We start from the raw sequence: 23,383 nt of genomic DNA, 5'->3' as shown, positions 1-23,383 counted from the left end.
AACCCTCAAAATGGGAGAAAATGATTACAAAAGAAACAACTGACAAAGGGTTAATCTCCAGAATATATAAACAGTTCATCAGCTCAGCATCAGGAAAACAAACAGCCCAATCAAAAGATAGGCAGAAGACCTAAACAGACATTTCTCCAAAGAAGACATACATATGGCTAATGAACACATGAAAAGATGCTCAACATCTCTCATTATTAGAGAAATGCAAATCAAAACTACATGAGGTATCACCTCACACCAGTCAGAATGGTCATCATCAAAAAATCTACAATCAATAAATGCTGGAGAGAGTGTAGAGGAAAGATAACCCTCTTGTACTGTTGGTGGGAGTGTAAATTGATACAGCTACTATGGAGCACAGTATGGAGATTCCTTAAAAATCTAGAATAGATTCCATATATATGTGTTAATATACGATATTTGTCTTTCTCTTTCTGACTTACTTCACTCTGTAACATAGGCTCTACATTCATCCACCTCATTAGAACTGACTCAAATGTGTTCTTTTTTGTAGCTAGGTAATATTCCCTTGTATACAGAATCTAAAAAGATAATAGTGACAATCCTACATGCAGGGCAGCAAAGGAGACACAAACGGGAAGAACAGATTTGGACACAGTGGGGGAGCAGAGTGGGATGATTTGAGACAAGAGCATTGAAAGATGCACATCACCATGTGTAAAAAGATGGCCAGTGGGAGTCTGCTGTATACTGCAGGGAATCTAAGGCTGGTGTTATGTGACAACCAAGAGGGCTGAGAGGGGGAGGTAGGTGGGAGGTGGGTACTAGAGGGAGGGGACATGTATATATACCTGTGACTGATTCATGTTGATGTATGGCAGAGACCAACACAATATTGTAAAGCAATAATCCTCCAATTAAAAATAAATACATTTAAATAAAATTGAAATGAATGGCTCATTCTGAATCCTCTGCACAGAAGTCACTTACTGGTTTCTGGCTCTGTGATCCCTGGCCTGGGACCTATCCATTAGGTCTGAGTCACATATGGTCTTTGCCTGGACTCAAGCTACCTGGGGTTGAATCTCAGGGCCATCACTTTCTAGTTGTGAGAATTTAAGCAAGTTTTTTCATCTGCAAAATGGGAAACATTATCTACTGCAAGGGGCTATGCTAGGAATTGAATGAGTTCATAGAGGTAAAATCCTTAGAGGCTGGAACATTTCCCGGAGTAGCAAATGTTAGATAACATTATCACCTTCAGTGCAGTCACTGGAAAACTGTATGGAAGTTTCTCAAAAAACTAAAAGTAGAACTACCACAGGACACAGCAGTCCCACTCCTGGGTACATATATGAAGAAAGCAAAAATACAATTTCAAAAAGATGCATGCACTCCAAGTTTCATAGCAGCATTATTTACAACTGCCAACATATGGAAGCAAGCTAAGTGTCCATCAACTGATGAATGGATAAAGAAGACATGATATATACATGTACCACATCCTATATTGTACAAATATTATACACATGTTTAATAGAATGCTGCTCAGTCATAAAGAATGCAATTTTTCCTTTCACAGCAACATGGATGGACTTGGAGGGTATTATACTAAGTGAAATTAGTCAGAGAAAAACAAATACTGTGATACGGTATATCATCACTTATATGTAAAATTTTAAAAGTACAACAATCTAGTGAATATAGCAAAAAAGAAGCAGACACATAGATATAGATAGGTAAAGGGAAAGCAGGGAGTGATTTAGAGGTAAGAGATCAAGAGGTACAAACCACTATGTATAAAATAAGCTACAAGGATATGTTATACAACATGAGTAATATAGCCACTATTTTATAATAACTATTATACAATGGAATATAGCCTTTAAAAATTGTGACTCACTATATTGTACACTTGTAACTTAAATTGTATACCAACTAAATTTTAATTAAAAAACAAAACATTATCACCTTCATCAAATTTCTGGGCCCAGATACATTTTTCTTAGGAAACCTAGAAGAACCAAATCTTCTGTTAAAGGAATGTTTGTGCCCAGAGGAATTTGGGTCTCTCAGTTTTAACCTCTCCTATTCAGGTGATGCCAGTCCTTCTTTTTCAGAACCTTTCATAAAGTCCATGTAAGAGTTTTTGAAAGAAACAGTTTTTCCCTAAGAGAAATCTTTAGTGTTTTTCTCCTCACCAGAGTTTCATAGAGTCACATAATCAGAGAAAACAAAGCTGTCTTTTGTAATACAAAGTGTCCCTTAGATCCACAGAGGTCAGCAACTTCATTTTATAGATGAGGAAACTGAAGCCCTGGAAGATGAATGTCATTTGTCAAGGTCACCGACAGGATTAATAGCAAAGACAAAACTAGAAATCTAAGTTCTTCCTCCTCCTTCCAGGCTTCTGTGTCTTCCGGCTGCGAGCCTTTTTCTTGGATGAAAATACTCACCTCCACTGGTTTTGAAATCAAAGCAGGTTAGATTCAGAGCATGAGTGTCCAATGTCTTGAAACAACTTATTTTTTAAAGGACTTTGAAGACCAAGGATCAAGATAATCTTAACATCCCCCTCAACTTGACTAAATTTAGACAGGTTTCTTACAGAGTTTACCCCACTGACTTCCCTTTTCTTAGAGCATTTACTTCATAACATTTGTGATTATAAATTCTTTCTCTGCTCCTTTGCAGTGTAACCCTTTCCCAGCCACTTGCCATTTTACGACCCAGGAAAGTTTTTTCCTCAGGACCCGGGAGCCATGACTTTAAAATGTCATCATTAAGGAAGCCTGCGTGCATGCATGCTCAGTTGCTCAGTCATGGCCAACTCTTTGAGACCCCAAGGACTATAGCCTACCAGGCTCCTCTGTCCATGGGATTCTCAAGGCAAGAATACTCTATTGGGTAGCCATTTCTTTCTCCAGGGGATCTTCCTGACCCAGGAGTTGAACCCAGATCTCCTGCTTAGCAGGCAGATTCTTGCTGCTGAGCCACCAGGGAAGCCCTCATTAAGGAAGATAACTTCCCATCTCCCACTATCTGTGGGAGTGAAGGACCCTAACTTCAATAAGGGACACTCACACACACACACAGATGGACTAATCACCTTGAATTACCTCCACCCAAAGTCCTGCAATGATTTTCCACTAACTCACCCCAGTGCTAAAAACACAGACCTTTCTTTTGTTTCAGTGTAGTTGAGCTCAGTCCTGAAATGAAGTCTCTTTCACCTACTACAGTAGCCTGAATAAAATACATATTGCTATTTTTAACAAATGTCCGGTGCAATTTCAGTCTGACACCACACAGTCCAGGACAAAGGGTTGCTTGGGCTCAGCTTCCTCTTTTGTTTGGAAAAGTGCAAGCAAGTTAACTGGAAGCAGCCCAAATGCTGCTGATTCATTTGCATTTAAATTGCCCAAATGGCATTTGGTAAGAGCTATTTGACGTCCAAGGAGGCTTTGGAGGCTTTTAAACTTCAAAACAGAAGGTCAGAATTGATCAGCAGGAAAAGAAACTCAGGGCTAAATGGCTGGGTTTAGTTTCCAGCTTCCGACCTGGGATCCTGGTATCAGCTTGAAGCCTGGGGGAAGTGAATCCCATAGGCTCCCTCCTGGAAAAAAGGCTAGTGCTGGACTGGGAGGAGATTCTTGAGGTTTTACTTTCTAGGATGCTAAGTGTTCATGATCTGCTGCGGAAAGAGCAGGAAGCAAAAGCTCAACATGCACACTCTTCCTTTCCCAGAAAATTGTGTGTCTAAACCTGCTCATCTTTACCAAACTCAAGCGTATCATTTATTCACTGAATCTGTTCAGTTGCTCAGTTGTGTCCGACTCTGCAACCCCATGGACTGCAGCACACCAGGCTTCTCTGTCCTTCACTATACCCCGGAGTTGTTCCAACTCAGGTCCCTTGAGTTAGTAAATAAATTAATATAATTAGTGGTTAAGTTTAAAAAATTTATTTTATTAATCAACCAAGTTAAGCCTTAGTACTTAGCCGACTCATCGGAAGAGAGTCATTAACTGACTTCATTGGAAAAGACCCTGATGCTGGGAAAGGTTGAAAGCAGGAGGAGAAGGGAATGACAGAGGATAAGATGGTTGGATGACATCACTTACTTGATGGATGTGAGTTTGAGCAAGCTCTGGGAGTTGGTGATAGACAGGAAAGCCTGGCGTGCTGCAGTCCATGGGGTCGCAAAGAGTCGGACACGACTGAGCGACTGAACTGAACTGAAGCCTTAGTGCCCTGGTGTCGTAATAATCAAAGCAAAATCTAAGCCTCTAAATGTCTCAAAGTCACAAAATTGAAACTTAAGCACAACCAATCACAAACAGCTAACTAGGCTTTAAGCTGCAGCCAATCAATTATCTCTTTCTTAAAATAATAATAATAATCTCTTTACTGTGTTCTCACCTTTTTTCTATAAATGTCTCTCTTTGAACTTCCATCAAGGAGCACTCCTAGCCACTCTGGTTTGATGCTGCCAATTCCAGTAGATTTTTCATTCAAATAAGCTCTTACAATTTTTAATATGCCTCACTTTGTCTTCTAACAATAGTGCCTATCCTTATCTCATAAAGCTGACATCCAGAACAACAACAATATAACAATGGCTGATGATGGTGATTATGATGATGATGAATTGAGCACTTCCTACATGCTCACTCTTCTGTGGAGTCCAGGACAAAGGGTTACTTTGGCTCAGTTTCCTTTTCTGTTTACAACTAGCCTATGATGCATGCTTTATTGTGTGTGTGTGTCTTAGTTGTTCAGTCATGTCTGACTCTAGCCCGACAGGCTCCTCTGTCCATGGGATTCTCCAGGCAAGAGTACTGGAGTGGGTTGCCATTCCCTCCTCCAGGGGATCTTCCCAACCCAGGGATTGAACCCAGGTCTCCCACATTGTAGGCAGATTCTTTACCATCTGAGCCACCAGGGCATTAATTTACAACTCAGGCACAGAGAGGTTAATTAACCTGACCAAGTTCACAGAGCTAAGCAAATAGCAGGGCCAGAATACAAACAGGCACATTGGCTCTAAAGAGTTCATAATTTATGTAAAATTATTTTATCTTGTCTATAAGAGAAATTCAAGAAATGATATTATTCTTAAAAATAGTAAATTCCAATTGTACCCTTTTCAGTATTGACTTTCCACACAAACATGGTCTCTGATATCTACCTTCCTATCTAGCCTTTGGCCACATTAAACTCTCCTGCTATTCTCTATACAACTCCCACAGTTAAATTCTAGATGTGGGTAAGACTTTTCTATTGTCACTCATTTGACCAGCTCTCCAATTCAAAGCATGCCTTTTTTGCTGATCAAACCATGCAAAACTAACACACATACACGATTAGTGAGAAATCTGCAAAGTCAGAAGATATACAGCATGAATAAAATGTTCACCTTTTGCTTGACAGGTAAGATGTTACAGGAAAAGGGTGGCATGGACAGAGCCTTCAGGAAAGGTGAGTGTGAAACAGCGCTGAGGCAAGGCCATGCTATTCTGACAGGGCTTGGATATAAGAAACTGGGGCAAAAGTAGTGAAAGATGATGCAGAGAATGGCGTGTGAGAGACACATGTTGTTGGATTTTTGAAAACCCTGCTAAAGGCTGTAGAAAGACTGAAGCATTACTCTCTCAAACCCAAGACATTACCCAGATTTTCATCACTGAGGAAGAAAAGAAGGCTTACACACTCAGGTCCTGGCCTAACTTGGCATATCATTTAACTTCCTTGAGTTTCTGAGATCCACAGCCCATTTATTTACCACCTGTTCAGCCCCTGTATATTTAGTTTATCTTGTCTTGCTTCATAAAACAGCAGCCCTAAAACAAGCCTTAGACATTCTTTGGTTCAAATTCTTCCTTTTCCCAGTAAACACAGTTTAGTTTAAATATGGAAAGTGAGGACATAAACCAAGGTCACATAGCTCTCTAGTGTCAGACCAAGGCAACAGAGAGGGTTAAGTTCTTTTAGGAAAGGAGACCAATGAACACCTCAAAATTGTTTGCTCTACATCTTAGAAATTTGCTATATTTTTCTCAAGGAAATCCATGAATCAAATATTTTAAGAAGCACTGTTATGTGTGTTTTTCCAAGAAGAGCTCAAGAGGTGCAGGTAAACTGCATTTAACATCGCTGCTTTCATTGATTCATTGGAAAGTTAAAATGAGAGAAGAAATCTGGGAAAGAAACAAACTAAAATAAAACAACTTCCTCTACTTCTTTCAGTCTGCTGACTGGAAAATGTATATTTTCTAGAGATACTGTGCTAATATTAAAAATAACTGACAAATGAAAGAATAAAAGATTGTTGCTGATGCTGTGGTTAACTGCAAATGATTTCACTAGGCCAGATTATCTCCTCTGAATGTTTAACCACCTGGGCCATCTGATATCAGACCCTCTGCAAACCCAACCTGCCACTGTGTGACTTCACTCCTGGCTGAGAGTGTTAGAGGAAACAAAAGTTTTACCTGGGCTATCTCTCTTCCATTAAGGATTCCAGCAGAAACACAACAGAAAACAGAAGCTGGAAAGAGTGATGGCTACAATATTGTGTGAGTAAAGAGGACTGCTGAATCCTCTTCAAACCCAACTTGCAAAGAGAAAAATGCAATCTCTTTTCACTTGGGAGTGTTATGCATACTAAGTGTGTGTGTGCATGTGTTAAGTCACTTCAGTCATGTCTGACTCTTTGCAACCATACGGATTGTAGCCCACCAGGTTCCTCTGTCCAGTGGGATTCTCCAGGCAAGAATACTGGAGTGGATTCCCATTACCTCCTCCAGCGGATCTTCCCAACCCAGGGACTGAACCTGAGTCTCCTGCATTGCAGGTGGATTTTTTACTGCTGAGCCACTGGGGAAGACCCCATGCAAAGTATTGTTGTTCAGCCACACAATTGTTTCCAATCCTTTGCGACCTCACAGACTGCAACATGCCATGCTTGCCTGTCCCTCACTATCTCCTGAAGTTTGCCCAAGTTCATGTCCATTGCATCAGTGATGCCATCCAGCCATCTCATCCTCTGATGCCCTCTTCTTCCTCTGCCCTCAATCATTCCCAGCATCAGGGACTTTTCCAAAGAGTTGACAGCTCACATCAGGTGACCAAAATACTGGAGCTTCGGCCTCAGCATCAGTCCTTCCAATGAGTATTCGGGGTTGATTTCCCTCAAGATTGACTGGTTTGATCCCCATGCTGTCCAAGGGCCTCGCACTAGCATTCTCCAGCACCACAGTTAGAAGGCATCAATTCTTCAGCACTCTTACCTTTTTTACAGTTCAGCTCTCACAACTGTATGCGACCACTGGGGATCATAGCCTTGACTATATGGACCTTTGTCAGCAGAGTAATGTCTCTGCTTTTTAATACACTGTCTAGGGTTGTCGTAGCTTTTCTGCCAAGAAGCAATTGTCTTCTGATTTCATGGCTGCAGTCACCATCCATGCAAAATAATGGGGATGGGGAAAACATTTTATTGGATTTATTCAGAAAACAGATGATTATAACTGCTATTATTAGTAATTATTTATAATTGTAACATATATTGTTTGTGTGTTCTCAGTCGCTCTGTCGTGTCTGACTCTGCAACCCCATGGACAGTAGCCTGCCAGGCTCCTCTGTCATCCATGGGATTCCCCAGGCAACAATACTGGAGTGGGCTGCCATTTCCTGCTACAAGGCATCTTCCCAACCCAGGGATCAAATGCACGTCTCTTTCACCTCCTGCACTGGAAGGTAGATTCTTTACCACTGAGCCAGTTGGAAAGTCTATGGTAATAAACGTATGCAGGCAGAGACACTGCAAAAATGTAAAAGAATGAAGAAAATGGGGATTTACATATGGACAGGCAAAAGTGAAAATGGTGATATAGGAGGCTGAGTTCATAATATCACTTGATGTATTTATTTGTATTAATTTATTCTTTAAGAAAAAAAACCACTATAGAATCCTTGCTTTGTATCAAGTAGATATAGCACATACTGTCTTTATAGGCAATTCTGAGTCAGTGGATGGGGAAGCAAGCACTCGTGCCAGAGTTTGGAAAAAGAAAGAACTTAGTTGTGTTAACTGAGTAATAATCAGCAAAAGGGCTTCCCTGATGGCTCAGATGGTACAGAATCTGCCTGCAAGGCAGGAGACATGGGTTCGATCCCTCAGTCTGGAAGATCCCGCAGAGAAGGGAAAAACTATCCACTCCAGTATCCTTGCCTGTAGAGTTCCATGAACAGAGGAGTCTGGCAGGCTACAGTCCATGGGGTCGCAAAGAGTCAGACACAACTGAGCGACTAACACTTTCTTTTATTCAATCAGCAAAAGACACACTAATAAAGGTTTTTTTTTTCCCAGTGGACAACATGCATATTATTATAGATCTTTTTCTAGGTAGATTTTATTCCTTCCATTCCACGGAAGACTGAGAGAAGTTTAATATCCTCCCAAAAGTCACATGACTAGTATCCTGCGGAGGTAGGTCTTAAAACCACGTTTGTCTACAAAGCCCAAGAACACCCAATGACTTGTGGCTAGCTCCCCAAAACAGCTACATTTAATGAACTGTCTTTTGTCTTTGCTTGTAGTTTTCCTTTTGTGGAAAATACATTTCCTACACCACACTGTAGTTACTCAATTGTGTCCCATCCTTTGAGGCTTGGTTCAAAGTTCATATTCCCTGTAGAGCTTTACCCAAAAGTCTCCGATTACTGGTTTCTTCCACTTTTGAATCCACATGTAATTTTATATCTACATTTCTTACAATTGTCTCACTTTCTACTCAGAACCACAAATAACTGCAACTTCCAATCTCTTAGAGTAGAAATTATGCAGTACATGAATAAGACCTTTTGCCCTTTGTGTCAGAGGTACTGCAGTTTCAAGATCTACCACATCACCTAGAAGTGTACAGCTCAGTTAATGTCTATGAGCCTTATTTTCCTAATCTGTATAACACAGATAATAAACAAAGAATGACTTTCTCTCATCATTAGCGTAAGAATCAGGTTATTTGAAGAGGTAAAAATACTATTTCATCAGGTCTGAAAGAGTACGTTATTTAAGATAAATGTTTGCTTCAAGAAAGGAACCAAAAATTTTTGAAAAGGCATTAAGAACGTGGCAGCTATCACATATCATTGTCAGACAAGCATTTCAGGCTAGGGAGTGACTCTATTCTATGAAGTCATACAAAGACCCAGGTTCCTTGCATCTCTTGAACCTGAGTTACTATTGCTCTTGCCTATACATTTGGACTTGGGTCACAAGTTCATTCATCTTCTGCCTGACAGGAAAGGAAATATGTGAAGTCAAGATCAGCTATTTTCATTTACATCAACTGAGACAGAAGTCACCCCCAGCCCCCGTCTCTCTTGCCTACACACTCCATCACCAATATCTTAGTTTCCACGGCCACACCCAGCTGTAAACCACTATAAAATGGAGCCTCTTGCTGGTTGGCCATTGGTCCAACTTGAATTAGATTATTGTAAAGATGGAGTGGATGGATTTGGGAGGAAAATAAGAAATTTTTTGTCATAGGAAGTAAAGAATAAAAGATGGTATCATAAGCATCAATAACCATTAAGGCATGAAGACTCAATGTAGACCTGACTGACAAGTTTTATTAATATAAGCAAAAGAATGTTGCAAATTTCTCAGTACAGTTCAATATGCATAATGAAGGTAAATGGTTTGGAGAGATTATTAGGTTATTTGAATGCGCTAATTGTGGGCATCCACAAAGAAATCTTAAACACTCCATGAAGAACAGCTGCAGTTTGCAGTATACAATCAATGTGGTTGATACCACATCATTTCCAATATCTCAATATCTTTAGTAATCTGCAGAAGATGAGAAATTGCCAATGTTGCTTGATTCCATATTTAAGTGACCAGTACAGCTATTATTCACATCTATTCCCCACTGAGGAAACATTTTTAAAAGCACTATAGTTAGACATACGAAGAGCTCCCTAATTAAAGCTAGTGAGAGAAATGAACACCTCCTTTTTGGAAGGTACACGATATCTTCCTCCTGATTAGAGGCAGGAGGACTGATGGGGTGACCTCATAGTGACTTCATATATAACAATACTTTAGAGCAATAAGCAGAGATAGGAGGCCAGTGTGATGCAGACATGAGGGCCTCTTCCAATACATCTTAGAAACATAATGAGATGGAGAAATAAGAGTATCTCTGTACTCTACAGTGGTAACAATTCTTGTTATTTCTGTTTATTTCCAATGAAGATGTGCTTTTTGGAAACTGCCCAGAGAATTTTAATTATTAAAATATTTATAAGAAACAACTATAAAACAAATGAAAAAACACACCAACAAATTAGCATTTAATTACCAAACATTTTAAGAGGCAGCTAAACACAGTGCTGTAGTTGAACGAGCGACGGGGAGCAGACCTCAGTGTGAGCTCTCCCAGGGATGGGTGTTAGCAACACAGGGCTGTCTTGGGGTTTGTTCCCACAAATAACAAGGGGGGGGGTGAATCTTGTTTGTGATCATTTGAAGTCAAATATTATAAAACCTATCTTTACAGCATAGTGCCTAAGTTGTACTTATGGTAATTTACCAAGCCTTTTTGCTTAAGTTTAAGAATCTTCCAATCACATATCGCATCACTGTGGATGAGACACTTAGCTTTACAGGGTCTCTGGACCTTCATTCTGTAAAATGAGTGTGGGGAAGGAAGTGTAGTTTTAGTGGATGGGAATTGACAAAGGTGGTTTCAAATATATTAACCCCTTGATATTTGGGGCTTATAATCTCAACCTTGGATACTTCAAATTGAGTAAATTAATTGGCTCTTAAAGACTCAACCAAAGGTCTTATCCAACACACTGCAGTGAACTCAGGTCTAGGTTCTCGTGGGCATTTCAAGACTGCGATGACCAGGGAAACTCAGTTACCACAGGTATGTGGTTAGGTTTTCCTGGAGCTACCTCTGGGGAGGTAGTTTCTACCACACTATAAGCAGTTACCAACTGCAGCTGTAGTCTCAGTTAGCCTCCTTTACATCTTTGTACCATTTTGATTTGCAGGTCTTTGGCCAGGTATTCGCCCCTCTGGGACTCAGTCTCCTCATTCATAAAATGGACACAATAGTGCTACTCCACAGGAGTCTTATGAGGACTTAGAGTAATAGCTTCTTAAAATGTTTAGTGCATTTCTTGGTGCTTAGTAAGTGCTGAGTGAATGCTTATTACAATCATTTAGATTCTCATTGGTTGTGACTCTAATCTAGAGACATCCCAACAGACAGATGGAGCCCATGGGACTCTATACTTAGAGAAGTAGGAATGCAGTCAACCACAGGTTGGTTTCTTAGGACTAAGCAGGGTTCCTGTATAATAACAGACAACATGTAATGTGTGTATTTCCAGTTCATGGTAACCTCACCATCTTTGGAAACTGGTCCTTTCTCCAGTCCATGAGGCTTGGAAACAAATGTCCTTGTTTGAACACTTACTTTGTTCACAATTTCAGCATTTAGTTGTCTATGGGATAATGATATGATCTCTGATGGGCCAATCCAATCTTTTGTCATTGGAATGTGGAATTGAGACTAAGGATCTCTTAGGGGTTGTTCCCATAACATGAGAAGTTGGCAGCTAAGGTGTGGCTATATTTTTTACTATATGAGTCAAAGAGCTGAAAATGTTTCTGTTCAGACTGAGAAAAAAAATGAAGCAGAAACCAGTGATGAAATAAGAAAAAAAGAACCTAAAGATTTTTCAGGCTCTCTAATTCAGTGGTTTCTATCTGTCTGCCCATTAAAATTAGCTGGGGGTATTTTGAAATCTCCAAAACCTGGACCACACCCCAGACCAATTAAATATCAGTCTGTACAGAAGGGACACGGGCATTAGTGTTGTTAAATTTCTCTGAGAGATTCCAATATACATGGAACCACACATCTAGTCCTTCCTGAGGGTTCATCTATAGAACTGACCATAGGTTACATAAGTCATTCCATTATATTTACAATTAATTTTCTGATTTTTTTCTTAAACTGTCTTTGAATTCATTGTTTTACTTAAAAGCAAAACAAGACCATCTAAGTTTGGATTTGGGAATTATATAATTTGCTTATACCACTCAGGAAATTAGATAAGGGTTCAATTGTACAATTTAGTATACAAGGTGAGGATTTAACACCTTTATTCATTTGGATCTTTAGTTACACACTGTTATTGTAAAAGAAAAAGTCCTTAAAGTTTCATTCAAAGACATAAAACTTTATAATATAGCATGTATAACTGAATGAACAAACAAGAAATGAAAATAAGCACTAGACCCTAGTGAACCGGGCATCCGTTTATGGTGTTCCATGAATTTTTTCTAAGTTTCCTGGTAGTCAAATAGAACAGGATAACTAGTTTATTCAGCCAATTGAGTTTACGTGTGAAAAAAGCAAGTTATCTAGAAATATGTGTTCTTTGTATTAAAAGCAAAGATGATTTTTTTTTTTCCCCTTAGTTCCTTGTGAAGAAGAGGGAATGAATTTGGAGCATGGTCAAGAAAACATGGCAAAAAACCAAACACAATGGATGAGACACAACATTAGTCCAGAACAACAAATAGGAGGATTATACTGAATCAAACACACAGCCAAAGGAGAGCTCCGATCTCTTTATATCACCCACTTTTCTATGGAAAGTACGGGTCCCATACAGTGCCAGAACCAACACTCAGTGAGAAGAAACCTGTAGATTTGGGATCAGGGATCCAAGTGAGTCTTAAAACTGCTCACTCACAAATGCCTGCCATGAGCTGTTTCCTGTCCCTGTGGACAGCCTGCCAGGGACACTTCAGGAAGAATTTTAATTTCTCCTTTAGTTGTGTCCGTTACCACCTAGTTACTTCCAGCTTCTTTAAGATCTTCTGTCTATGCTGTTAACATCCTCTGTTTACGCTCTCATGGGATTTTAGAATAGTTGATGAAAAGTTTACAGCATCACCTATAGACCCCAAACATGAGTCCTTCAAGTGTACACGTAGGTATCATGTACCAGAGAGAAGGGAGAAATGCAGGTCCCTGAGTCACACCTGAGATTTGAGTCAGTTGTGCTTAATGGGCCACACACATCTGTACTTTCAAACACTCTCCAGATAACATTTATCCGTTTGGAACACGTATTCTTGCCTGGAGAATCCCTTGGGCAGAGCAGTCCATGGGACTGCAAAGAGTCAGACACGACTGAGCGGCTAACACAGCAGATGTAGAGACCCCTGTCTCAGGAAGTTCCCAGAGGATGTCTTCACTACTTTTACTCCTTCTACTCCTTTACTCTTACCTTCAGGCTCGAACATTTACTGTATTCCTGGCACTATGTTAGGTTCTTTCTCATAAATCAATTGAATAAATTTTTATAAAAGCCCCTTGTGGTAAATATTATTTCCCCTATTTTACAGGAGAGGGAATTAAGACTCAGGATCCTAAATAAGTATTTCAAAGTCACAAAAAATATAGGTGTTACAAAGATAAAAATAACACTTATTATTTTCAAAGGAAAGGATGAAATCTTGTTATGAAGGAATTACAGTAGCACAGAGCTATGAATATCACTGACTAAACTAAGATAGTCAATAGCTCATGCCTCAGTTTCTCCACTGTCAAATTAGAGATGACACTGGCATTAAATGAAGTTAGAACACTTCAGGGGAATCATGGTTTCCAGGTGCAAAATATGATTAGCATGACAAGAAGCATAACAAATTGATGAAACTGCTAGTTAGACACCCAGAGTTCTCACAAAACATCATCTTGCTGCACTAAATGCCAATCAATGAAGACTAAGTGGATTGAATTTTCCTTGGAGAAACATGAGTTTTTAAAGCGAAAAGGAAAAAGGCTTGTATTAATAGCTACTGAGGGTTTTGTAGACACAACACTAAGGAAATCAGTCATTTGATAAACTTTCTGTTAGGAGGGAAAGCATATCGTTCAGAATCATGGAAGCATTGAGTGTAAAGTCTAGAGAAACTTATTATGTGAAAGATCATGATTAACATAAGAAAATTCTCAGTTTATGCATGAAGGCAAAAATTAATCAGATTATTTCCTTAAATTTCCATCTTATGGAAATGTAACTCAGCTGGATACACAAAAAAGATATAATAATACAACTATATAATATATGCATATAATACATTATATATACATAAATTCTATATATAAAATGCATACAAATATAAATTATATACATTATATATACATCAAATATATATAATATTTTATCTTTCTCTGTCTCCATAAAGCAAATACAAGTTTAAGATTGTGGCTAATAATTGAAGTTAAATTGATGACACTCTCAAAGATTGATTTCAAATTCAAAGCATTCTGAGAAGAATTTGGTGGCCATCAGATTTCTGGCAGTAGAAGAAGAATTTTATTATAATTCAGGGCCAGCACATTGTTCTCAGTCACTGTTAAATTTGGAAAGGTAGATCACCCCCAGGCAGAGTTGAATCAATTGTTGAGCCCATTAGGACCATAGCAGCAGGGCTTTGGTTTATCTTCATCACACAGTCCCTGTGCACAGACCCAAAAGTTCGTATCAGATTTCAGGAGAGATCTATAAGCCACCCTGGAAATCAGTCACCTTGCATAAATACAAGCAATTCCAGGTAACAAAAAAGGCAGTGTGGTAGAATTAGCCAGATACTAGTGAGGCTGTTGGTTGTAGTTCTTATCTCCATAGCTTCATTGTCTGCCCTGGCTCCTTGGCCTAAGGTACCATTTTCACAGAAAGGCTTTGCTACTCCCTGGTCTACATTGTTCAGGACTTTCTCTTTTATCTGATGGCTTTAGCAAGGTACTACCAATAGCTGGCTTTTCAGATCTTGTTCTGCAGCTACCAGCTAGATATTTCTTTCTGGTCTTGACTTTGAATGTCAATACCTCTATTTTTCTTGGGCTTCATGTTCAGTATCTTATTATCTCTTTAAAATATACATATACATATTTATTGACACATCAGGGCTTTCTGATGGGCTTACTGTTGGCAAGATTATCATATTGGTTTTTTTTTTCCCATGTTACCCTATTTCAGTCTAATAAGACAGACAGGAAATGAAGCAAGTCATTTTCATTAGTGTGTGAAGTAACGTGGTGGGAAGGGTGCAAATGAGCTGCTCTATTGGGGTGAGAGAATGATTTTTAAGGGACATGAACTTTAAGCTAAGACTAGAGGACAGAGGGAGGGAGGTAAAGAAGCAGCAAGTGTCAAGTAGAGAAAGCAGCACATATTCAGGCCTGCAGGTAAAAGACAGCTGCTGTCTTACAGGTAGAGGAGGAAATTGTGTGATGTGGCTTGAAAACGCATTCAGTCAGAGATTCAGTTGAGACAAATAATAGTAAAGGGGTGGGCAGGGAACAAATCACAAAGGGCCTTAGAGTTCATGCCAAGGAATTTAGATTTTATTCTGAGGACAAGGAAGTCCTGTTAAAGGGTTTTTAGCAGTCTCACATAAGATGACAAGAAAAATAGTTGAAAAATCATTCCTGTGGTATGTAAAAATAAATGGCTTCCTTTCCCACTATAATGCAACTAGTGATATTGAAACAGATTCAAACAAGTATCATGGTGGAATGGTCTTCCTGGAAGTCTGGCCCACTCGGTCTCCTCGCTGAGTACTCAACTGTTAAAGGACAGTGAATCTAGACCCAGCACGGGTTTCCCACCACCATTCTGGTGACAAGACTAGGAAGACCAAGTAAGTGGCATCTCTGAACAATAATAATTCCCATAAGGTACACCAGCAAGCAAGAAAAGACTGAAACAGGAACCGAAAAAATAAATATTTTATATATCATGCCAAAGATTGCTGAGGGTAAGTAAGAATCTAAGAAATGTCATCCATCATCCATCCAGGCAATTGTCTGCTCTGACAGCTTATGCAGGGACCAAGGACATGTTGCTAGACATCTTCTGTCTGTGTCTTTAAAGGTGAGTTTTAGACTATGAACATCCTTCATTTCCTCTGCTGTAAGAATCCACTCATTTAATAATTATCTTAACCAACTTGCATTTTGAATTTGCATTTAACATATTATGAAGGCTAGTATGGATTAGCCCAGTAGATTTCAAATTAGGATGTTCATCAGATTCCATGCTTTAGGGAATAGGTTTCAGTTCCAGAGCCCCAAGATCTGCTTTGATGAGAAAAATTTCATTGCATCAGTTTTCATCTGGGGTTCTGTAGGTAATAAATTTCATTAAAGAAACAGTTCCACTATTTTGGGGAAAATCCTAGAAAGAATCACAGTGGTGAATAAAAGTCAGGAGACTTGTACTTAATTAAGTGCTTGATCACTGACTAGTTTCCTCTGTCTGAGCCACTATTTCCTTAACTTAACACTGAGGAAGCAAAGTAGATAAACTCTAGGGTTGCTTTGAGATTCAAGATTCTGATATATATCTTGAAAGCCCCAGGAATGCAAAATAAAAGTACACCTGCTTCCTTTCTAGAGCATGCTTTCCTAGGAGAAATTTTAATCATATTGTTCACTTCTGAAGCACCCTTTTGTGTTAAGTTTATTTTAATCCCACAGGGTTCTTTACTTCATGCTACATCCCTCTTATTTCAAAATACAGAATCATGTTCATATTTTTAGTCAGTAGTCTTGAAATAAGATGAAACTTGGAGGCTGTTCTCCAGGACTGTTCATAGGTACACTCTGATTTACATGCAACTTCTGACCCTAGTAAGCCTGTTCAAGCACTGATCTTAAAAGAACTTTGTTTGCATTCATCAGTGCATTCACTCAATAAATATTTGTAGGCTATTGATTAATGCCTACACACCTCTCTGCCCATATTTCAAGCACCTCAAATAAACAGACATACTATGTATACTATATATAAACAATTGTATTTTAGTTTTGTAGGGGCTCACAGCCCAGAGAAAAAGACTTATCTACAAATGAGAGAGAATCTAGAGTGGCAACTATTACGATATAAAGTTTAGAGGAAAGAACTGACCTAAGCAGAGTCACACAGCTAAGTTGCAGAGCTGGCATCCCAGCTCTGTTGATTCTTTATCCAATACACTTTTCCTTTCACCTAAAGAGCACGAAAGCTGCTAACATCTGAATTCTGCTTCTGTCTCCCTGAAGGACACTGGAAGTTTTAGACGTTTGATGGTCCTTGACTAGGAGCATTAAGACCCTAAATTACACTCACATGGTCCATAAATCACCAAATGAGTGAAATTCAGACACTGGGCCAGCAAGAATAGGACACATCAGGAATGACGGCCACCAAGATCAGTTTGAAGACTGCAGGCTACTGACGAGGTCCAGCTAAACACGTGAGTTGCTTCCTCCTTGTCAGCACACTGTCCAGGAAGACAGAAGTAGAAAGTTACTTCTCTGCTAAATCATGAACAGGACTGTTATAATACCAGTCTGGCTCTAGGGTCAAGCTCTCTGGCTTCAAACACAGGTTTTGCCTTGTGCTTTGTGATGTTGGGCACCTTATTTCCCCGTTGTACACCCACTTTACAGGGGGAGCCTACAAATGAAGGAGGTAACTTGTAAAGTGCTTAGCACTTAGTAGAGTGTTCAGAAGGTGTAAAGAATACGTAAGTATTCTTTTTGAAATCTTACTTTGATTTGATTCATTCTAGTTTATGATATCACACTGGCAGGTAAAAGAGATGCACCCCAAGTATATTTCATAACGGACATCATTTTAGGAGATGAAATTTTAATCAGTTGTATTACTGCTTTTAAATTTTTCACAAAGGACACATCATTTTATGCCCTGTACTTGCGACAGACCACTCCTCCCCTCCACCTTTGGCAAAAACAGAAATATTCTTTCATCGACATTAATGCATTTAATTCTTTATTCTATTTCTGCTAGTTAGTCAAAGGTATTCTATGTATTAATATTAAAACTGAGTTATTAAGAGATAAAGTAATGATAATAATACTAATAGTGCCACTACTACCTACTGCTTAATACTATTTAGTATTGCACAATTTACTTAAAATGCATTTTTATGAGTACTCAAAGTCTAGGAGGTAGGTTGCTGGTTTACCCTTCTACAGGTGAAGACCTGAAGTTCCCAGAGATTAGCCACTTTGCGATTTATGAGGGTAAAGCTAGGATCCAGTTCTAAGTCGGTCTGGTGTTTTAGCTTCCTAGTCCTGAGAAACTGTTCTCTAAGCTCCTCAGTGACATAGTAGCAAAGCCACATTTTGAATATAGGTTTCCTGACTCTTTCTGCTAAGACATTCCAGGAGTCTTGTGGTATTTTAGTTTGCTAGGGCTGCCATAACAAAATCCCACAGATTTGGGGTGGGGGCAGTGTAGAACTTAAACAATAGAAATGTATTTTCTTACAATTCTGGAGACTAGATGTCCAGGATCAAGGTGTTGGCAGAGTTGGTTTCTTCTGAGGCTTTTCTCTTTGGCTTGTGGATGGACAACCCCCTCCTGAATCTTCACACTGTCTTCCCTCTGTATGTGTCTGTGTCCTAATTGCCTCTTTTTGGAAGGACACTGGTTGCATTAGGTTAGGTTAGGGCCCACCCTACTGACTTCAATTTAACTTACCTGCTTCTTTAAAGACCCTATCTTCAAAACCAGTCACATTCTGAAATACTGGGGGTAAGATTTCAACATATCAATTTGGAGGATACAATTTATCCCATAACATGGAAACTTTCACTTTTATCAGTCTCTGGCCATCACAGTCTCTCTGTCAAAGGAAATCTTCCAGTTATATTTTAGAAAGTACATCAGCTGTGATCCAAAACAAAGGACAACATCATAAAAGAAGCAGGGGTTTTGAACAGAGGAGGTGTAGAAAGAATTGAGTGGAAGCTGAATATCTAAAATAAACTAATTAAAAGCATATAGTCATGATTGTAAGCAATTCTATGAGAATTATTTCAGTTAACGCTTGCAATAATGCTATGAGAATTGCTATGATAATATGCTGAGAAAGGGTAAAAACTCATGATTATTCTCCATTGCATTGAGATAGTTACCTTTGATAGAAGGTATTAGTTCATTGATCAACTATTTATTAAGCACATGGTGGCACTAGTGGTAAAGAACCCACCTGCCAATACAGGAGACATAAGAGATGTGGGTTTGATCCCTGGGTTGGAAAGATCCCCTGGAGGTGGGCATGGAAACTCACTCCAATATTCTTGCCTGGAGAATTCCACGGACAGAGGAGCCTGGCAGGCTACAGTCCATAGGGTTTCAAAGAATTGGACATGACCGAAGTGACTTAACACACTCGTATGATGTATCAGGACTGTGCTAGGTGTAAAGGTGACTGAGAACTTTTGAATGTGGAACACTTCAAGAGGAATCATGGTTAGGACTAAGAGGAACACAGTTACTAAAGAGGGTCACATTGGTGGCCAGGAATTCCTATCTACATCCTACAGATATACATGTAGAAGTGTCAAACAATGGATAAATTAACTTTATTCTTTTCTGTGCTTTCTTATAAGTGTACTTGAAATGCTTCCACCAATTGAGACAAATGGGTTTGGCACATGCCCCTTGGTATTTTGGAAAAAGTTTGTTATCAGATGCTTTTGTCCCATAATCCTCTGTACCCATTCATATCACCATTTACGTGCATTAGTTCAAAGTATGGTTTACTTATCTTAGGCTCCAAGGTCACGGTGATCGAGTTAAACTGGTGGTAGAATTCCATCTTTCTTTTCTGTATGTAATTGTTGAAATCAGTTGCCATTTGAACTTGTAGATGGGAGCAGAGTTGGGACAGGGGCAGTTGAGTAGGATATGCCTGGCAGAGGCCACAGGTTTAAGCAGACTATGGTACTGGGCCAGGGAGGTAAGTTTAGGTGGAGGGAAACAGGCAACAGAAAGAAATGAGCAGCACTGGACTCTTCAGTTCTTGAACCAAAACACTTTACTTAATGCTCTATCTGGGGTTCATTGTTGTTTAGTCATTAACTCATTTCAGACTCTTTTGTGACCCTATGGACTATAGCCCATCAGGCTCCTCTGTCCATGGAATTTCCCTGGCAAGAACACTGGAGTGGGTTGCCATTTCCTTCTCCAGGGGATCTTCCCACCTTTTCAGGTGAATTCTTTACCAATGAGTCACAAGGGAAGCCCATCTGGGGTCCGTATCTTTCTAAAAATACTTTGAAATTTTCCAAAATTCTTAGTCACATATGTAAGTTATTGGGCTCTGAATTAGACAGTCTTTAATGTAATATTAATATATGAATCAGGTGTTAAACTTGAAAGGCATAAGCTTCCCTTTCCTTTTTAAGACAGCTGTAACCTGTTTCGGAGAAGGAAATGGCAACCCACTCCAGTACTCTTGCCTGGAAAATCCTATGGACAGAGGAGCCTGGTAGGCTGCAGTCCATGGGTTTGCTAAGGGTCGGACATGACTGAGCGACTTCACTTTCACTTTTCACTTTCATGCATTGGAGAAGGAAATGGCAGCCCACTCCAGTGTTCTTGCCTGGAGAATCCCGGGGACGGGGGAGCCTGGTGGGCTGCCATCTGTGGGGTCACACAAAGTTGGACATGACTGAAGTGACTTAGCAGCAGTAGTAACCTGTTTACATTCATAGTACCAATTCTATCTTTCTGATTGTTAAATATTGTGATACTTATATTCTTTGGTTTTTCTCTTTCGGACTTTTGCATAAGGTCGGGTGCATTCAGCATGGAGTTTTGTAGGTAAACTGGTACAAAATGCTCTGCAATTTTCCCTATTGTGAAATATTTTTATATCAGAGAAAATCTGTCTTTCAAATTGGTCAAGGCTGCTTGTAATTCTAATATGTCTTCCCAATACTACAGCAGTAGTTTTCCACATTCTCTGCATGAAATAGTGCCTTATTAAAAAAAAAAAAAAAAAAAGATGGGGGCAAGCATCATTAAGAATAGGATGAATAGATTCTTGCTGAGGAGGGAAGTCACCCCTGTGGGAAAGAGACATTTATGATCTGGCATATGGTGAACATTCTCTTCAGTGCTGGTGATGGTAGGTGCTTGTTGGGTGTAATTCACAATTAATTGTGCCCAACAGTTCAATAATAATTCAGATGGAAAGAGAAACGTAAAAGGATTCTGAGTTCCTGGGGCTGTGTTCTTGGCAACAAATAGCCAGAAGTTAAGTCTCACTTTTGGGAATTGCGCTGTACTTTTTCCTCCTTTGTCTGTGCTCTATCACACCCCTCCCCCCCTTGCTTTTGAACTCTCTCTCTTTCTCTTTTTTCCCCCAGTTTCAATCATTTGAGATTTCCCTTCATCTCCCCAGTCTCTTTTTTCATCTCACAGTCCGCTGAGTTCCCTCTGACTGAAGATTCTTCAATAGGGAGCAGGAAACCAAAGATAGTGGCTAGAGCATGGGGTATTTTTCTCCCTGCAGCCACATGAGACACACACGATCACTTACTTCGTGATAATTCTTCCTACATTTTCTTCTCTAAATGTCCAGAGTGAGAAGGATGGGAGTAGTTGAAAGAAGGAGGCGGGGAGTCTTCCTAAAGTGTGATAGACAACCAACAGACATCCTTGACTCTGCCTACAATCTGCTGTGAAGAGAAGAGCAAATTCAGCAGTTTTTGCAAAATTACCAACACAGCAAGAAAGGCAGGCAAACAGATTGCTCAGACGGACTGACTCTGAATAGCTAGATCTATCAAGTCCAGATTTCCTGCTTGCTGGGAGACTTCAAAGTGGGTCTAGTTTAAATAGTATTTGATTTCTCCAAATTAGGGAAAACTCTGAAACATACAGTAGTGTGGGCCACATGCTGAGAGACCCAGGGAGACTGTGAATCATGCCACTGAGGATGACATCAAAGTCAATTTCTCCAAACACTTGTGTCATCAGCTTGACTCCCTTTCTTTTGATTTATCTATGAACCAGTCTGGTTGCCAGCTCGCCAACTGTGGGTGCTAACACACCTACTCCTTACCCTTCTCTCTCCTATTCTGTGCCTGAGGAAGCTGACTGTGGTTAAATGTTATGGCCTCCTTTGTCCTATGGCTTTTGTTGGGTTCAGCTGATGAGAGGCATTGGCAGCTGATCTGCAGGTCAGGGAGAATTGAGGTGGGGGTTTTTATTCCTCAGGTCTCTTTCTTTCTGGTCACTGGGGCTTGGCTGCATCCCTTTACAGAAGCCATGACTCCTGTTTTAGGAAGTCCTCTCCCCTTACTAAGAATTAATCTCTTCGGGTTCCTATAACTGCTTAATCACCTTGTCTCTTCAGACCCAGAGGTGTTGAACATGTCCTACTCTGCTTGTACTGAGGTCCTTTCTCAATCCTCTTTCAGGTCTCTTTACCCTACCCTCCTGATTGTTAACCATCTCTCTATCAAGCTCTCCTTAAATACCCTTTGAATGTGCCACTTATTTCCTATCGGTAACCTGGGCAATACTCAAGGGTAGGGATTATTCAATAGGTCAGATGAGGACAGTAAAGATACCTAAGGCATAGATAGCAGATCTGAATTTCCATACATAGAGTAGAGGCTTCAGGAGGTCAGACGCTTTCCTCAAGGTCACAGAGAGAGTCATTAGTGGAACCAGGATTTAAAACCCATCTTCTTCAGAATCTATATCCCACATACCTACAAGTGTATTCTGTGGCCCACTAGCCCTCTGGGTTTGCCATGATTGAAAGATGAGAATAGCTATATAAACTGTAAATATACTGGGGAATCACAAAACATTACCAGTTCATAGGATTTGAGCAGTCCTATTGTAAGGTAAGGGCTTCCTGGGTGACATTAGTGGTAAAGAACTCACCTGCCAATGGAGGAGACATGAGACTTAAGAGATATGGGTTCGATCCCTGGGTCAAGAAGATCCCCTGCAGGAGGACATGGCAGCCCACTCTAGTCTTCTTGCCTGAGAATTCCATGGACAGAGGAGCCTGACCAGCTACAGTCCACAGGGTCACAAAGGAGGGACATGACTCAAGCAACTCAGCACATAAGCATGCTTAGCAAGGGAACTGATTGAACTGGATTTTGTTTAAACTAGAATTTACCAAATGTAGCACCACAGAGACTTTTTTTTCTTTCCCATTACATCCTGTGGATGTAATGGTATGTGAAATCCAGGTTGAATGTCTCTGTTCCCATGAGCATACTGGAAAAGGGGATTACTCCAGAGCTCCACAGTTTATATATCCTTCAAGCTCTCGACAGAGGGCAACTTGAAGAACCCAGTGCTAATAATGAGGCAGGGGGCTGTAACTGAGCTGCCATAGGTCTAACCCGGTACATTCACAGTTGTGGGGCCATACTGTTGGAATATGACTGCTCAGAGCCTTTGAGTTGGGGAATGTGCTCACTTATGCCTTCATACACACCACCAAATACATTTACATCATTATTTTTTT

At 39.9% G+C, this 23,383-nt stretch overlaps 2 long non-coding RNA genes across 2 annotated transcripts in view; one reads left to right on the top strand and one right to left on the bottom strand.

The window, feature by feature from the left end:
• LOC145540886 (uncharacterized) overlaps nt 1-6,212 on the top strand; it is a 37,300-nt gene extending 31,088 nt beyond the window's left edge. Inside the window, exons 3-4 of the long non-coding RNA XR_014078615.1 lie at nt 5,407-5,454; nt 6,038-6,212. This is a non-coding gene — a long non-coding RNA (uncharacterized LOC145540886). The remainder of the gene's footprint in view (nt 1-5,406; nt 5,455-6,037) is intronic.
• LOC145540895 (uncharacterized) overlaps nt 1-22,898 on the bottom strand; it is a 137,581-nt gene extending 114,683 nt beyond the window's left edge. The window contains exons 1-2 of the long non-coding RNA XR_014078622.1: nt 22,786-22,898; nt 21,428-21,566 (exon numbers count right to left, since the gene is read on the bottom strand). This is a non-coding gene — a long non-coding RNA (uncharacterized LOC145540895). The remainder of the gene's footprint in view (nt 1-21,427; nt 21,567-22,785) is intronic.
• Between the last annotated feature and the right edge of the window lie 485 nt (nt 22,899-23,383).

Source organism: Giraffa tippelskirchi, chromosome 1 (genome assembly GCF_054371585.1).
Source record: "Giraffa tippelskirchi isolate mGirTip1 chromosome 1, T2T-mGirTip1v1.2.pri, whole genome shotgun sequence".
In the NCBI taxonomy this organism is placed as follows: domain Eukaryota; kingdom Metazoa; phylum Chordata; class Mammalia; order Artiodactyla; family Giraffidae; genus Giraffa; species Giraffa tippelskirchi.
The sequence above is the reverse complement of the archived record's forward strand: the minus strand, read 5'-3'. Positions and strand labels throughout refer to the sequence as shown.